Raw genomic sequence first — 18434 nt, 5'->3', positions numbered from 1 at the left:
TCAGCATTTCCAGTGTTCTGCCTAAACTAGTAGTTCTGTTCATTGCTTTAAGAACAAAATCCTGAGACTGTTTCTTCAGATTTTTGAGCCTTGACAGAACATCAGAGATTTGTCAGAGACCACATCACATTAAGAGGCAGCCAACAGAACCAGATAGTTTTTCAGTCTTCTGAGGCTATAGCTAAGAACTTGTTGATTTTACATTTTTTTCTTAATGTCTCTGGGAAGGGATCATTTCTGTTGCAAATCTCACTAAAGTTATTATACTCATCCTAATAACATATCTACCTGCACAGAGGTAAAGGCAAAGCCCAAGATTATTAAATATATTTTGAATGCCAGACTTTCCTAAATACACGCACACACAAATAAGACTACTTCACCTGTGGAGATGATATCTTTCACCACAAAAAACATTAGTGATTAAGCACATTTTCAAAATTAAGATACTCGATTGCCTCCCTCTCCCCCCCCGCCCCCTTTTTTTTTTTTTTTTTGCCTCCTAACAAAAAAGTGTCTTGGGAAGTACCAGTAGCAGTCATTAGGCCATAGGGACTTGCTCAAGAAATGCCCATTCAAAGGCATTCTTGACAGGCTAGAGAAGCAGACAGAGAAGAATATCACCAAGTTCAACAAGGGGAAATGCCAGGTCCTGCATCTGGGGAAGAATAACCCCAGGCGTGTTTGTGTGATTTCCTGCACAGATTATGTCCCTCTACTAAAGGCCACAGAATACAATCATCCCTTACTATTAGTTTTAAATTGATAGGGAACATAATTAGCATCTCACTAGGATCATCTGTTACAAGAGGATTACATTTATTATATTTGACAACTATTATAAAACATCAGAGCCTCACAGATGCATTAACACCTTGCATAAGACTTCAAAAAAGGTGAAAACTCAAAAAGGTCCATCCGGAAATCAAGCAAAGGCAGCAGGAGGCCTGCATGGATGAGTAAGGAGCTCCTCACATGAAAAGGAATCGCACAAGAGGTGGAAGAAGGGGCAAGTGACTCATAAGAAGGACAACTGCTGTCTCATTGTGCGGAGGCAGAGATTAGGAAAGCCAGGGCTCACTTGGAGGTGAATCTGGTGAAGGATGTGAAGGGCATTACTAAAGGGTTCTACAAGTACGTAAGCAGCAAAAGGAAGGCTAGAGAATATGTTGGCCTGTTGCTGAATGGGGCAAGGGAGCCAGTGACAAAGGACATGCAAAAGGCCAAGGCATTCAATGCTGCCTTTGCCTCTGTTTTCACTGGTAAGACCAGCCTTCAGGAATCCCAGGCATCTCAGACCAGAGAGGAAGTCTGGAGCTAGGAAGACTTACAATTGGTGGAGGTGGACCAGATGCCAGGACCAAGTACTCCAGGACCAGAAATACTTAAACTGGACATATGGACGTCCATGGGCCCTGATGGGATGCATCCTCAAATGCTGAGGGAGCCAGCTGGTGTCATTGAGAGGCCACTCTCAGTCTCTGAAAGGTAATGGCAACAGGGACAGGTTCTTGAAGACTGGAAAAGTGCAAAAATCACTCCTATCTTCAAGAAGGGCAAAAGGAAGATTCAGAGAACTGCAAGTGGCCCAGCCTCACTTTGATCACTGTGAAGGTGATGGAGAAAATGCTCCTGAAAACCATTTCCAAACACGCAAAGGACAAGAAGGTGACTGGGAGTAGTCAGCATGGATTAATGAAGCAGCAATCGTGCTTGACAAGCTGATAGCCTTCTATGATGAGGTGAGTGGTGAACAAGGAGAGCGCAATGGATATTGTTTACCTTGATGTTGGTTAAGACTTTTGATACCATCTTCCATAACACCCTCATAGACAAGCTGACAAAGTACGGGTTAGACAAATGGAGTGGATTAAAAGCTTGCTGAAAGACTAGGCCCAGAAGATTGTGATCAGTGGCACAAAGTCCAGTTGGAGGCCAGTCACTAGTAGTGCACCCCAGCACTCAACACTGGGACCAGTACTGTTTAACATCTTCATTATACCTGCAGAAAATACAAATCTGGGGGTGGGTGGCTGACACACCAGAGGATTGTGCTGCTATTCAAAGGGACCTCAACACGCTGGAGAAGCAGACAGAGAGGAATATCACAAAGTTCAGCAAGGAGAAATGCCAAGTCCTGCATCTGGGGAGATACAACCCCAGGCACCAGGTACAGGCTGGGGCCTGACAAGCTGGAAAGCAGGTTTGCAAAGAAGGACCTGAGGGTCCTGGTAGACAACAAGCTGACCAGGACCCAGCAATGCACCCTTACAGTAAAAAAAAGGCCAACAGTATCCTGGGCTGCGTTAGGGAAAGCATTGCCAGCAGGTAAAGGGAGGTGATCCTTTCTCCTCAGCACTGGTAAGACCACACCTGGAGTGCAGTGTCTGCTTCTTGTCTCTCCAAACCAAGAAAGGCAGAGACTTAATGAAGCGAGTCCAGCAAAGGGCCATAAAAATTAAGGCACTAGAGTATTTCTCGTAAGAGGAAAGGCTCAGAGAGCTGCGAATCTTTAGCCTGGAGAAGACTCAGGGCAGGGGATCTCATCAATGTGTAGAAGTACCTGACAGGAGGGAATGAAGGTAGTGCTCACTGGCAGGACAAGAGACAATGGGCACAAGGTAAAATGTATGAAATCCCATCTGAACACAAGACTTTTTTTTCCTGTGAGGGTGGTCAAGCACTGGAACAGGTTGCCCAGATAGGTTGTGGAGTCTCCGTCAGTGGAGATATTCAAAACCTGACCGGACGCAGTCCCGGGCAACCTACTCTAGCTGACCCTGCATTGCGCAGGGGGTTGGACTAGATAATCTCAAGAGGTCCTTGCCAACCTCAACCATTCTGTGATGTAACACCTAAAACATTTCCTAAAATATTTCTCTGCCGCACAGAGAAAAGGTAGAATTTTACCATTGAATCTATGTAATGTAACTGTGTCATGAAGGTCTTATACATCTCATTTTAGAACCTCCTTACAAAACCAAATGTAAAACAGTGTTAATAAGCAAAAAGGGTTGCAATAAAATAAAAGCAATAAAGACGACACAATATCAATCGTTAAGTTTCTTTCAGAACAGTATTTACAGGCATTATTTCAGCCTTGACAATAACTGTTCCTGCAAGACCTATTAAGGATAAAGGAGTGATGCACCAGGACATCGTACTCATATTTCAGAGGGACAAAAGACTTAAGTACTTATTCTTAAATTTGATGACATTTTTACAAAAGATACAATAAAACTAAACCAAAGTAACAAAGTTGTTAAATTCTTATGGATTAGTCACTGCATGAATTGCACAGGAACTGCCCAATAACCTGGACAAAACCAACGGAAAGTACTCTGACTTGAGGTGATTTCCTGCAAAATAACGTAATAGATCTGTAATACCAGACTCTCTATTTAGCAAACACTGCCTTCCAAAAAAGGATATCTCATTCTGTTGCACAGTGTGTCAGCAGAAATATGGGTCTTCACTTTGTGACATGTAGAGAACCATTCTGAATGCCCTGATGGAGAACAGCTGGACCATCTTTTATCATTTTACCTAGCACAATGAAGTCTTGATTCCAATTAGCTGGCAGTCTACACACAACACCTAACTCCAACATCAAATAGGACTTGAAACTACACTTTCATTAATATATTTGCAATATAATTGCATGAACTTATGACTGTAGTTTACAGTGTCAAATCACAGTATCAAGTTAAGAATCTGTCTTACTCTTTAGAATCCCTTAATGAAACTAGAGTTTCACAATTGGTCTGGAGCATTTTAATTCTGAATTACAGTTCTTGTTTCTACTGCACAGATTCAAAAATAAAAACCAGTTCTCCAGAGCTCTGAGCACCTTCTTACTCTATTTCTCTCTTCACGTTCTAATACCTGATTTATCACTCCTTTTACATTCTTCTTTCATTGCTATTGAAACAATATTTTAATGATCACTAACAACTGGGCAGACATTTTAAGGGAGATGTAAAAGTACTCTGTGCTAACACAAATCAGTGAAGCATATTTTTGTTCTTCATATTTTGGGAGGGCTGGGGGGGTGGAGGGGTGGGGAAGAGAGAGGCGAGGTCACCCGATATTTTAATGCTTTTCATGCAAAGATATTTCAGAGGTTGACCAAGTAAAACATTTATAGCGTGTTCTACTTAGATCTTATGCATGAAGTCAGGGAAAAGAACAGTTAAAATCCCCAACAGTTATTTTAGTAAAGTTGGATTACAAGGCCAAAAACAACTTCCAGTTTCAACTGAGATGCATATTATCATTTCAGATGTCACTTTTTCCCCCCCTGTGTAATTCCAGTTCCACAGCCTTTTTGTGGGCTATAAAAACTAAGAACCATATTTGCAGCCGATTTTTTTATTAGCTCTTTCTTTCCCCTTTTCATGGACTTCTGGTAACAATTTTCACAAGTAGCTATTAATGAACAGAAATTTGAGAACAGTGCCACTGCCTATTCTTAACTATTTGGAAGTGTCCTAACTCTTGAGGACAGTCAGCTACAGTGGTGTCAAAGGGAGGTGATTAATATCAGCAACACAGGGAACAGAAAGAGTGTCGATTTTTTGTTTTTATCCCTGTGAACAAACTTTATTATCACAGTCTTTTAAAGACAGTATTTTAAGCCCTTGAATATAATTTTAAGGTAAGGAATTTCAAGTTCGTATCAACACGTAGTTTATGAAAGACTTGTCTTGCACATTAGCATTTTGTTAAAAGGTGTTTCCTTAAAGCTTTACATTTTCATTAGAAGGCCTAGTTTACATTACTTAACACGAAAATTGCGCTACAATTAAGAAGCTGGGTCAAAAGATTACACAGTAAAACAGACCGTTCAAACTGAAGAGAAGTAATCCAGGAAATGACATCTCCTCTGTCTAGGCCTCACAGATAAGTCACTTCAACCAGGAAATATGTTATTAAAGTGATTTCACTGTTCGCTTCCTCTTTCTGCTATTACAAAAGGCTCAGCAGCTAACAGTCCTAAAAATAGCAGCTTCCAAACAAATGCGCTGTTGGCAAAGTCAGCTCTGCACCCATTAAAAAAAGCCTTTTGCTCACAGCAAACATTCTAAAGCATTCTCCACAGACTGTTTTCCAAGAGAGAAGTCCAAACTAGATATTTTTGCAACGCCTTCCTACACCAGAAGAGTTCCTGGCCACTCTGGCAGCAGCGACCACCTCAGGTAACAACAAGGAGTGGGGCTTTCCCAGCAAGCAACTTGCACTGTTACAGACCTGAATGAACTGAAGAAAAAACAGGCATCAGAGGTTCAGGAGATATAGGAACTAAATGTTTATGTTCTTCTCTCTGACAAAAAGGGCAGTAACAGGGAAAAATAATGGTAGCTTCTAAATACGCAGCTCAATGTTAATTCCATGCAGTGGGATACTGAAGTCCTCACCAAATTAAGCCATGCTGTTCCGATACAAATTTCTGAAATTAAAATAGCTGTTTGAACCCATCTAACATTGATACGTACACGTAAACTCCACAGGATGTCACAACAGCTTTGGCTATGATTTATTTCTCACTTTCACAATCAGAAAAAAGTAAAACTGAAGACCAAGAAGTAAGATGTCTGAACAGAAGAGGTATCAGTAGCTTCCTCAGTACCCACAGGAAATAATTCGTAATCCTGCAATAACTGAAAAACATAAGAAGCCTGATCTAGTGAAATAGGAGGGGTTGGACTACATGATCCTTCAAGGTTCCTTCCAAACCAAACCAAACCATTCCGTGATTCTATGAAAAGTTCACTAAACCATTACACATCAGAAAACCAAATGCTGCAGTGGAAAGTAAAGACACAAAAGTGTGTAACTTCAGATTACACTTTTCTAACTTGACCTGCATGCTTTTTAAAACAGAGCTTCCTAAACCTATGCACACAGGAACTGAACATCTAATGACTTCACCAGGATTAAATTCCCATTATATTCTTCCATATGCCAAACAGATCCTTAAGTAATTCTGGTCTTTCCTGAGCGATTACTTCTTTCCCTATCATTGAAGCTACCTTTGGATATAAGGCTAACAGCTCACAGTAAGAGCATACAATGTGAAAAACAACTGAAAGGTCATATGCAAGGCAAATGTACCATTTTCCCAAGCTTACCCTGCTGCTCAGTGATCATTAGGATATGTTGCAATTCATTTTTGCGCTTACTTAAGCATAACAAGTATGTGATGGAATAATTCAGGGCATGATAATGCAGCCAATATGTACTGTTGGGAGGTCTTCCTATTACAGTTGTTCTTTAACAGTTCTACATTAACTAAGAGATTTAAGTTTTAGCAGTATTGAGTATGAACAGTTTAGAAACCTAAATGCAGCTGCTGTCCACAAATAAGTATGTAAATACTTAACAACAGGTTTTACTTGCAATCTGATTTCTGTAGATGGAGGTAAACAAATATTGACATTATTTAAATGACTGAAATTATTTTAACCTTGTCTACTATTAAATAAATGCAAATTTTTCTTCATCATACAAGCAATACTCCTAAAGGACCATCATCTCATGTGCTACATTCTACATGAGTGTTTTAATGGTTTTATACAGTTTACCTTGCTATTTGAAAGGCATGGTGTCAAACTGCTCCACTGTAATGGAGCATGCTCCACAGCATGATAATAGAACAAAAATAGCTTCATCCTTAAATACTAACAAAAGAATAACAATTCAGAATCTGAATTTATTTCATACAGATGAAAATGTTGCATCTTGTTCAAGATGCAACAAGAACAATATTAAGGAAAAAACACTATGGAACAGAAAAAGCATGTAAATAAAGATCAGAAAGGCAAAGGCGTATAAGAAGGTGCAGTTTACAAGGCACAAGTGGAAAGAATGGAAGGTACTTTTATATAAGAATGATCAAAAGTCCATTAAGAGTTAAGAAAGGCAAAGGATGTGCAGAAGGCGTAAGTTTTCAATGCTTTGTTCAACTTTTTTTTTTAATGTTGCATATCTGGACATATTTACAAAGGATAAGAACGAAAAAAAAATATCCTAATGAAAATCACCATACATGATGAAATGTGCTGAGGACCGCAAGATCAACTGAAATTCACTGTAAGGTATTTAAGGAGACTGTCTAGATCAATTTTCTTTGACAACTTTGAGAACAGGAGAGGTCATCAGGACTGAAGAGGGCAAATCAAAGCACAGCCATTAACAGGGGGACAGCTTCCCAAATTACAGATCAGAATACTTGGGGAGAGTTAGAACAAGACATTAATCAATCTGTAAATACCTAGAAGATTAACATGCAAGATCCATGGTTTAAGCTTCTTTGTATTCTTCTCAAAAACAGAAGTGTCATATAACCAATTTCTGTCAGAATATATGATGTAATCAATAAAGCAAAGCATCTTAACACAGGAATAAAACTCAAGACTCACCATTCTCATTAGCAAAGTAAAAAAATACTGTATAGGATATCATGGAGAAAATGTCCACAAGGTAATTATCAGGATTTGGAGAAATGTGACAAAAAGAAATTCCCCTGGGTTTGTCCTGTTCTAGTTCTACAGAATATTTTCATTACCTCAGTAAAGCAACAGAATAAGAAACCTATATATTAAGAACAGATAACAATCAGCAAATGACACCGTGCTTTTTATTGCATTTAAAATTATCTCAAAAATGAAGGAAAAAATCTGGGAAAAAATCCAATCAGACGCAACTCTAATAATAAGCACAAAAAAGAGGGGGGAAAAATCCTCACCAACGTACGGTTTTGGAAGAAATTAAATGCAAAGAACATGAAAATGGGAACGAGTTAACAGGAAGATAATAGAAAAAGACGCAAGGTTATAGCAGACTAGAAGTCCCATCTAGGATGCATAAACAGGAGGTTCATTGTATAAGACCACACAGAGAAGTAATGTTCTTCTGTAAATACAGATCAGAAATCATTTGCGGATATTGTTATAGCCTAAGCCAGAATACTGTGTCCAGCTTTGTGAATCCCTAGACAGAGGACTGCAAAATACAAGCTGGAAAAGAACTGAAGGGAGGTTAACAAGAGCAGAGAAGTGACATGCCATTTGCACTAGGGAAACTGTCAAGACCAGAGACTTCAGTCGTAAAAAAGGCTAGCCTAAGAGGAGACAGGACAACTTCTTTTGGAACATAAAAGGCTGTTATGAGCGATGATGATGGATGCTTCCTCACATCCCCAGAAACAGCGTAAAAACGTAGCTTAATTAGGAGTGAAGATTTAGGTTACAGTTTAGGAAAGAAATCTAAATAGCAGTAGTTGCTATTTTGAAGAACTGATGCAATACACCTACCCAATGAAGCTAATAAATCACCTTCAGAAGAGATTCACAGGTTAGAGAAATATTTACTACAGTAGATCCAGCTGTGGATCCCACCCCTGTGGAGAGGAGTTTACTAGGGATCTCTCAAATTCCTTCCAAGCTTACCTGGAAACTCTTCATAAATTCGTTGAAGAAACACACAAAAACAGTAAATTAAGCCAAAGGGAGATGATTGAGAAAGAGGAGTATGCCAGCAGCTGCGAATATACAGCTTGTCTCTAAAATATTAATTACTTTAATACATTGTTTTATTAAACAATGTATTGACACTTGACCATTACAAAAACACACATTTTCTCTTCCAAATCAGTTGTTGCTATTTTCTTAATAGCCTTAATAAAATAAAACTAGTCTTGCATGTCTTGCTGGTTATCACTATAGCCATGGAAAATTCAGTAGTTCAGCATAAACTGATTTTATCCGAAGTCACTGTATATTTCCAGGTTCTTCAGCTACTTTGATTTTAGAACCCGTATTGCTTTTTAAAAAAAAAAAAAAATCAATGTGCACTAAAGCCCAGTATTGCAAACCTGTTAAAATAACAGTAGAGATAATTTCCTATTAATTGGAATTCTCCAAGGCCTTTAATAGCAAGCTTAGCTCCTTAACAAGAGAGCAAAAGCCGTCTGGTAATTTTGACTGTTACTCTCCCGCAGCAAGCCATTTATGCATCAGTTCAGATGAAGATTTCCCAAGCACTCAAGCAGAATAGTACAAGTACTAGAACTGCAAAAAGACTGTCTACAAACACACCGAAAACAAACCTCTGCCTAGAATGGTTTCTCTGACAACCTGAAAAAGTGGAATTACCTGCTGTTTCATACAAATCCAAATGCAATACACAGCTTCTTATTCCTTTCTCTTTTCCTAATCAGGGGTTTCAAAGGCTACAGCTGCAGGAATCACCAGAGGTAACACCAGGGAGAGATAAAAGGTCAGGGAGCTCATCTGCAGTTGATGTAGGAAACAGACATACTTAAAATCATGTTCTGACCACAAGGCCATCCTTGTTTCAGATTAAATAAGAGTCCTGCTTCTCCATCATGAAAATTATTCTATTTATCTTTTTGTACCTTCAAAGAGTTTAGCCTGTGAAGTTAGTTTCAGCAACTAGCTATCGCTCGTTACACCATCAGAGTCATTTATCCCTCAATTTCACTCTGAGCTTTTTTTTGGATAAATATATTTCTTATATATTCCTTCATATAATGCAAACAGTTGCATTATATTATATATTTTTACTTATCTACTTAGCAGTCTTGGATAAATAAGATGCAAGAACACAACCTAATAACTAAAAAAATAATACTTATTAGAATAAATAATAAAAATTCTAACAATCTGTTTTACATTAACTGGAATTGCAAACAAGCCTTGAAAGGAAAAATGAAGATACCACCTAGCATGCTCCTCCCTTAAAATCATGGATGACTAGAAGTACTTCTTTTTTTCTAATCTCTGATTCAGAACAAATGATTACAAAATCTCCCTGTCTAAAAATATCAGCAACTGCTTAAAATCACTTTTTAGAACATTTCTAACCCAACAAATATTAGCCTGCCTGTCATATTATCTCCTGCCTAACTTCAGATTTGATCAGCATATTCTAATCAGCTGCACTACATATTTCTTACAAGTGCTGTGCTCCACCATCACTCCATGAGCCCAGACTTCCAGTTAAAGTGGTGAATAAAACCAAAGCAATCAAACTCACATCTAACTTTAGAATAAAGAATTTGGATGCAGTATGGAGAAACACAGAACGCTTATTGCCACAGACGGATTTTTATTTTTTTTAAAGATCAAGATATCAAGACCAATCCCTCAGGTCTCAGGATGCACTGATCCATATGCTAGTAGAGAAAGGCATTGTGTTTCTACTCCAGGGGAGAAACAATTCAAGCCAAACAGAAATAGTCAAAGAGAGAGTCCTACCATTTAGCTGCTGCTCACATATTCACACACAGACAGGTTTTGTGGACAACTTCTGGAAAAGTCAAGAGTTGTAAAAGTGATTGCTGGAAGAAAGGGAGCTTGCAGGTAACAAACAGCAGGAAGGATCAAACAGATATGGAAAAAACCAAATGGGGTAAAAACTAATTTTAAATAATGAGTTCAACCTTAAACTACTCTTGGTCTATTGTCTAGTAATATGGACAAAACAATTATTTTTAGATTATCTTTACATGACACTTTACTAACGACACTGGCAGAAAAATAATGGAATCTGAACAAATTAATGCATATCCATTTATACCAATCACCGATATCTAAAATAAACAGGGCAAAAGAATATCAACATCAGGACAACAAGTTTTTATTTTTGCAATAATATATATGCATTATTGATTGGTAAGGAGCCTATTTTTTAATTAAAAAAAGCTAAGCAGCCCTAAAAAATGGCTTTCTCACACAAACGGATTTGACAATAAAGGAAATTATTTACAATAATTTAATTCATTTAATTAGTATACAGTATTTTCTTGAAATATGAGTGCCCTATTTTTAAGTCTAACTGGTATTCTTGAAAGTACTTATATCTATTCACAATCTTAATTAATACAGATCTCTAATATTGACAAAAAAGGGCATACAACTGGAAACAATGATTTTATGGAATTTGAAGAAATGCTTTTTAGGCTGCTTTAGTAGAACAGTGTGTTCACATAGCATGATTCCCATTTCATACATAACATTATATTCATTTGGAGTTTCAAATAAACACATTGCGATACCCTGTTCCACAGTCCAACATGCATCCTAGAAGCAAACTGATGACCCTAGACTGCAGTCAAATTCACTATTAATTTTGTCTCCTAAACAGGTAATGCATTTTCCCATAACATAAGCCTACATGTAAATATGTTAAAATATGCAAATATTAAAATATTTATAATATATAAATAATTATATAATTAAATATGTGAAATAACTTAAATATTATTTCAATTCCAATTCCTACATCAGAACTACTAATGTAACATTCTAGGTATTAAAGCAGAACAGAAACTTTAGGATAATTTCTGCTGAAACTCAATACATATCCTTCTAGGGATTGACTAGAGTAGTAATTCCATCATATGTAAAACCCATGATGATTAGGTATCATCAAAGAATTGACATTTTCTCACCAACTCCAATATTAACAAGGTATTTAACAGGTCGCTAGCCTCAGCCTTTAGGACTGGAAAGGAACATGCTGGATTTCCTGACAAGTCCAACTAGAAGTCTTTGATCTCCCATGTTTTCCTCTATAACAAAAAGATTAACATTGTCTTTGTCTTCTGAAATAATTTGGAGGAGCTCCCTACTCCTGAAATACCTGCCAGAAAAGGGGGGGAAAAAAAGGGGGGGGGGGGGGGGCAGAAGACAGACGGACACATGACCAACCCTTCCCTGCCTATCAGACCCACATAACTGGCTGACCTGTATAAAAAGGCACCAGATTCACACTTGGGATAGACATTAAGCAGCTGCTTTGAGCAGGTGTTGAACCTAGATGATCTCCTGAGGTCTTCAAAGCTGAATTATTCTGTGATACTACAATTACCTCTGACCTGAGCACATGCAGGTTGGCACCATTAAAATCAGTTTTGATATCAACAAGTCCAAAATCTTCTGGTCCAGTGGAAGATAAAGACAGTCCTTAAACAAGGCATTTGTTTACTGTAAAAAAGTATGAAATCAAGCAGTAGCAAAGAACTGTGGCTAACAGGAACTTCCTCACTGCAGATTTTGACTTACTTCAGAAAGCCTGAGGAAGCGAGTGCCCATTGCAATCTGCTGCTGTAATTACTCATTTTTCAAATCCCTAAGCAACAAATTTGTTCTGTGCACAAATCTATATTGATTAGCTATTTCACCTACAAGATCAGTCAGGACTTTCACATTACAAAAAACTCCTCAAAGTTGTGGGTAGGATTCGTGAAGATCTTTGGCTTTCTTTGAAGAGGAGGTGATGCAAAGGGCCATAGAAGAGAGCAGAAAATTTCTTCTGAAGGATTTTCCAACTACTTCATCAATAAACTAATTTAGTCATGGAAGAACTGTTACTTGTTTAGTCGCTGAAATCCACTTAAGGTTTAAAAGACATCAAGGCAAGTGCAGAACCTTGTTTTAGAAATTGTTAGCAGAAGAATTAATTACAAAATTCAAAATTTTTACCACAGTTGACCATAAACTGGGGAAAATAACAGCTTTTGACTTCTGATCTGTGTATTTAGCCATAACTTCCAGTCCGTGCTGTGGGTGCTGTTACACCGTGTGCTTTATGACTCAATTTGCAGAAGCTTTTAGTGCCAATTGCAAGTTATATCAGAAGGAACTGTATTTAAAAATAAGCTAAGTGTTGTATAATACTAGACACTGAAGAAAGAACTCTAAGCTATTGCAGCTTGAACAGACAAACCACAATAAATACTTTTTGTGTTAATACACAGCACCTCAGTTTTGCTTCAGTGGGGAAAGAACATCACCTTATCAATGTTTGTGAAATACTCAAGTGCCATATAAGACTATAATAAAATAAACACATTATGTCGCTTTGGTTGTAAAACATCCTGTGCCAAGCATAAAACAGCAGCTAAATATGTGAATGACTGATTAAACCTGTTTCTCTTGAACTGGGAAGCACTTAGAATTACACTGCCCCTAGAAAACCGGAATATACACACATATACACATCCTTGCACACAACAACAGGTTCAGACCCTGGCAACGGAAGGGTATGAAGGGCAAGAAGAAAGGTTTCTGTGAATAAATCAGCAGCAAAAGAAAGTACATGTGGGCTGTCCTTTATCACCTCTGAAATGTCACAACAACTGGAGGAGGTTCCTGTTAGGAAAAGGGCATGTGTCATGCCCATCTTCAACAAGGGCTACAAGGAGGATCTGCAGAACAGGCCTGGAATTCCAGTTAACTTCAGGTCCCTGGACACCATTTCCAAATACATGAAGAAAAAGATAACTGAATAAACTGATCACAAGCAAATTGTGTCTGATCAACCTGACTGTATTCTATAATAAGATGACCGTTTCAGTGCCCAAGGAGTGAGCAGTATATGTCTCAACTGTTTGTCTCAACTTCAGCAATATATTCAACATGGATTCCTGTAGTAATCTCACAGGCCTATCGGCCAAGCGAACAATCAGTTGGGAGGACAGCTGGCTGGACCATCAGGCTCAAAGAACCATCATGATCAGTAGTATCAGGTCCAACTTGGCAGCCCGTGACCACTGGCATTCCCCAAGGACAGGTACTGGGACCAATATTGGTTGGTGTTTTCACTAATGACTCAAAAGCTGGGACAGAGTGTACCTTCAGCAGCTTCATGAATAACAACAACGAAGGGCAGCAGCTGCTATGCTGGAGGGCAGAGCTGCTCTTCAGAGGGACCTGGAAAGGCTGGGAAAATGGGCTGACAGGAGCCTCATGCACACAGACGCAGGCAGACTCCCACATGTGGGATGGATACTGCCACACACCAGGAGTGAGTGGCACTCACTGGATAGACAGTGGCTTTGAGGAAAAGTACCTGAGGGTCCTGGCAGACAAGATGGTGGCCAAGAGTCAACAGTAGGCCTGTGGCAGAGGGGTGTGACAAGAGGCACAAGACACAAGTTGCCACTTGGGAAATTTCACGTGGCTATATGGAAACATGATTTTCTACCACGGTCAAACGTTGGAAAAGGATGTGGCACCTCTGTATTTGGAGATTTTCACAACTTAATTCTTAAACATTATCTAATTGAACCTGCTTAAGAGCATGTCAGCAGCTTGGACCAGAAGACCTCCACAGGTCAGCTGCATCCTAAATTATCCTATGATGGGTATTTTTATTTAGTGCTGAAAATAGTTTCAACCAGAGCTCAATTACTGATAGGGTGCCATGTAAAACTCCAGAAACACCACAAATTATTTGGCTAGACATTGCTGTTAGAAGAGCTGACAGGATATTTTGTGAAACAGTACTTCATCGTGAATTGTATTATCACAGTGTCATCAATCACAGACCGAGTCCTGGCTGTGGAAGATCATGGCTTTGTTTTGTTTTGTACCGCAGTCAAATCTAACGTGAGAGATGCCTGATGGATAAGCACAAATTAAAATAAGCAGAGACAACATCAGACAGTATCACAGGCTATCAACTGGAACCTGGTCTCTTACGTATGTGGTGACTCACTGGCTAGCTGGGTCCCATTAATAGGAAGATGGAAGGCAAATGCGAGAGGCTGAAAACTGAAGGAAGGGGTTTTTTCACATCAGAGTTAAGCTAGAACTTACTGCCACAGGATGTTTCTGCTGCCAAGAGATTCACATTGGGCTGAAGGCTATTCGATTCAAGGGAGATAAAGCTGTCAAGAGTTACAAGACAGAAGAACACCACATCTACCTTGGAGAGCCCCCGAACTGCTTCGTCCCCACAGGCTGAGAGAACGTAATGGAACAGGACGAGTCCTCCTCCTGCACTCTGTCCCAGGCACTTCTGAGCTACTTGGTATTGCTGGAAACAGGGTAGTTAGGCTAGAAAAACTCCTGATCCAATCTAGTGATCCACTTCCATGTTGTTATTTTGAGCAGCTGTCTTTTTATTCCTACACAAGCTGCTTCAATCCCTATAAGTAATTACAAGGAAATAATACTGAGGCTGAAAGAAAGTCCCTGTCTTACATGCTCTGGACAAAAGAGTACATCAGGTGTCAAACTCAAAAAATACACAGAGGAAAAAGAGAAGAGTTTCAACAACAGAGACTAAGAGAAACCATTCTGAAACCAGCAGTACATTGTATCTTGCCTCAAACACTGGAAAAATTGGAGGCTGGGTTCAAAGCCCAGCTCTGGCAACAGCCAAATCAAGTGCTACGGCTCTAAAACAGGCTATGAGCTTGCAGAAAACATTTGAAAGGACTTAGTATCATCCCTATGCGGAATAAAACAATTTCTCTAATCTTAGCAATACACAGAACAAGAAAACTATTTACCATTTAGTGATGTTCTGAAGTCATACTGCATTTCCTTTAAGCTAACTTGTAAATCTTTGGAGTGGCATTACAACTACATACCCATACAGCTATATTCAGAGGAAAAATTTTCAACACTTATAATATAGGGAGAATAAAGGTTGAGTGCCCAACCTTACTTCACTTCCCCTTCCACATCATGATAATACTTCCAGCATGGAATGGGTGGCTGTGCAATATTGCTTTGTGTCCTCTTTCCTGAATGCAACTCATCTCTCACTCAGTAAAAACAAAACCGACAGAACTAAGTGTGTAAAATTTCTCTTTGGCAGTTTAAAAAACAACATTTCAGGTACATTCAGTGTTCTAGGAACTTGATTTTCATTACTGCACAGACAATGCAAAAACCACTCACACTGCAGTTTCTGAAATACCATGACTGATTATCAATTTTACAGCTGGTTAAACCTCGTTCTAGTTAAAAAGGCTATTTGTTGTGGTAATACACTAGAGAGTAACTCTGAAATAAAGTGGGACACTTGGTCTTGCATTTGCATAACGAGTTCCCAGAACATTCTTCTTCCCAGTGTTACAGCTGTAGGTACAAATCAAACAGTTGGGTGTGCTTATGTGTACAAGATCTTTTTGTTTGTGTTTCTGAAAAGGAATGACATCAAATTAGCAAAGGAAACTGTAGTCCTTTTAGAAGAGGCTCAAAATCATAATGCAGTTCCTTAGTATTTTACTGCTAAGAGTGAAAACAGTTACAACTCATAGCAATATTTTAAATAAGATTTATCTTTAAAAGAACACCAGTGTCTTATTTTTTTAAGACAGAATGACTATATCCATTTGCAATTTCGCGTTAGGTGCAGTTTTACCAACATAGGAAATTACTATTTTCAAATCCAATTCAAAATAACTTATCTCTACTAACACGAGCAGTATTGTGAAACTGTTCAGAAATTAGAAGTACTAGAGTAAATATATTTTCTTCACAGTAAAAATGTTGCTGAACTATTGTACATGGACTCTTCTGTTCATTACAGATGAAGTAAAATTAAAGTTTTTGCTGTACATATGCACATTCATCCTTTTAGCCATGAGACCTGTAATGTGATTTTCAGATGGACATATAAGCTTTCAAGCTCTCAAGAAAAAAAATCCCATCCAAAACCACTACATTTTGAAGTCAACATGCATCTTTACCTTCTTTTACTCTTTAGGAGAGTTCCTGGCCCCGACTTCCTGTACACAAATTGGGAAGATGAAGGTATGCAGATGAGGGACAAAATGTATCCCCTTTTTACTTTCAACTTACAAGAAAACATTCCAATACTAATGCACAAACCCAGCATTATGAAAATTCAGTATCAATTTTAATAATTTAAAACAAAGGTGCAATAAACCCACAATGCAATTTACTTTCTAACACTTATTTCTAAATTTTGATATCACCCCGTACTACACACTATGCAATTCTATATTTAAGCCACCTCTTCACTCGGAATGCCATCACTCTCAGTGGAAATACTTCAGTTAGATACTGAAATAGAACTCCTAGAAGCAGTAATCCCTTATGCTGACTCATTTACCTGAAAATATAACTTCAGTTCTTCGAAAGCATATACCTAACTTCATTAGGTGCTCAAATCACCCATGTCTAAGTGTACTTACAGAGACACTGAATTACAGTTACTGTTTTCACCACAATAACAAATATTTGTGAAACTTCACTTATGTGCAACTAATCCCTGCCATTTAATCTGATCCTACAACAACTTAAAAATATCTGAGCATGGAATGCCTGTTTGAAAGAGTATGTATAAACGTATTTGCGTAATAGCAACAACTCAAAACCCATTCTACAAAGGATAGGTGAAGAAGTGTTGAAGAGGCTAAGAAATACTGCAGTCAACAAATTAGGAGATATTTAAGACCTGAAACATTAATCATCACAAATATTGATGAAAGTCTGGCTTGAAAACTAGATCCCATTTGTTCATGCAAAGGATTTGGAAGAATGAAAATCATCAGACAGGTTTCTACAGTAAATCACGGTAGTGAAAATCCAGGTTTGTAGTAAAGTGACCAGAAAAAACAGGCCAGAGTTTTAGCAGACATAATGCAGACAGGAAGAGTTAAAAATATGAAAGGATTAAAAAGGATTACATAGGGAAATGCCAAAGATCATTCCAAAGACATTTTGAAAGGAATTCTAAATATTGTTACCACTTAAGACTTGGGCAAGAGGAGGAGAGGACCAGATAAAATTGGTATGGCCTTTTCAATCTGAATTATTTAATTCAATTTAGAAACCAATGTTTCTGCATTGACTTTAAATCTCATTAGCTACTAAACTATGGCAAATTGTAATTGGAAATTAATTTTTTTAAAAAAAAGTCAAAGCATTAAACAGAAATTTAACTCCCTAACTACCATTGAACTATACTGCAGGAGAAACTGAAGCTGCTTATTTCAAAAGGGAGCTTTTCTGTAAAATTGTAAAATACTATTAACACAAACTAGTGTTAGAATTCTAGAACCAGTTCTAAAATTATTTACAATTTTTGTTCATAAATTTCTTTAGTAGAAGGACCATGTGATTTTTTTGCAAGCACTTCTACATAAATATATATATAAAAAAAGCACACCAATAACACATCATAAATTGACAATCAGCTTTTATGACCTTATCTGAGTCCTTCTGAGTTTCACCTAGGGAAAAATACACATGCCTGAAAGTCACTTGTGAGCTAGTAAGAATTCTTTCAGGCCACTCTGCAGTACATGCACATCACACACTATACAGTTCATTATTTGTAACTGGATTCCAGGATCCCCCACATTACATCCATGGGGATAATGCGGGGATAAATAATCTGAAATGGAAGTTTGTTGTTTTGTAATGTTAGGTTAATGGTCGGACTCAATGATCTTAAGGGTCTTTTCCAACCTAAACCATTCTGTGATTCTATGACAGGCAATCCAGTAGGCTTACAAAGCAGGAGTGGGGATGGCAGCACCTTGGGCACAAGGGCACAGACAAACAGGATACTTTTCAGGTAGACAGCACAGGCTGCGTAGGGTACAGGACAAATTAAAAAAACCCAACTTTAAAAGTCCTATC

At 38.2% G+C, this 18434-nt stretch overlaps 1 protein-coding gene across 4 annotated transcripts in view; it reads right to left on the bottom strand.

Moving 5' to 3' along the window:
* ROCK2 (Rho associated coiled-coil containing protein kinase 2) overlaps window positions 1–18434 on the bottom strand; it is a 112036-nt gene that overhangs the window by 69651 nt on the left and 23951 nt on the right. The gene's annotated exons all lie outside the window — the stretch shown is intronic.

Source organism: Phalacrocorax aristotelis, chromosome 3 (genome assembly GCF_949628215.1).
Source record: "Phalacrocorax aristotelis chromosome 3, bGulAri2.1, whole genome shotgun sequence".
NCBI classification, from domain to species: Eukaryota; Metazoa; Chordata; class Aves; order Suliformes; family Phalacrocoracidae; genus Phalacrocorax; species Phalacrocorax aristotelis.
This window is presented reverse-complemented; position numbering and strand designations above follow the sequence as displayed.